The following is a 329-nucleotide window of genomic DNA, read 5'->3' as shown; positions in this document are numbered from 1 at the left end:
GGGCGGCCGGAGGTGCGGGCTGCGCGGGCCCGAGGCGCTTACTCGCAGTCACGTGACCCTCTGCTCTTTGCAAAACAAATGGCAGTTCAATTCCTGGCTTCCTGTACTTCGTTTTATTTTATTTTTACCAGGTGGTCACTGGAAAATGGAAAAAAGAAAGAAAAAAAAAAAACAGCGCAACTTAATTGCGCTTCCCAGCAGAGCACTTGCAAGCTGTCTGGATAAAAGATGAGGAGTCGCACGGGTTTGAGTTGCGAGTCCGGCTCTGCCAAGAAATCCGAAACTGCCCGCAGCGCGGATCCGGTGCTTCCAGCGGGGACCGCAGCCTC

At 53.5% G+C, this 329-nt stretch overlaps 1 protein-coding gene across 3 annotated transcripts in view; it reads right to left on the bottom strand.

Annotated features, from left to right (window-relative positions):
• Positions 1 to 329, bottom strand: part of Gem (GTP binding protein overexpressed in skeletal muscle) — a 12,120-nt gene that overhangs the window by 10,843 nt on the left and 948 nt on the right. The gene's annotated exons all lie outside the window — the stretch shown is intronic.

The sequence above is a fragment of the Fukomys damarensis genome, unplaced genomic scaffold (genome assembly GCF_012274545.1).
Source record: "Fukomys damarensis isolate Sample0158 unplaced genomic scaffold, DMR_v1.0_HiC HiC_scaffold_5, whole genome shotgun sequence".
Classification (NCBI taxonomy): domain Eukaryota; kingdom Metazoa; phylum Chordata; class Mammalia; order Rodentia; family Bathyergidae; genus Fukomys; species Fukomys damarensis.
The sequence above is the reverse complement of the archived record's forward strand: the minus strand, read 5'-3'. Positions and strand labels throughout refer to the sequence as shown.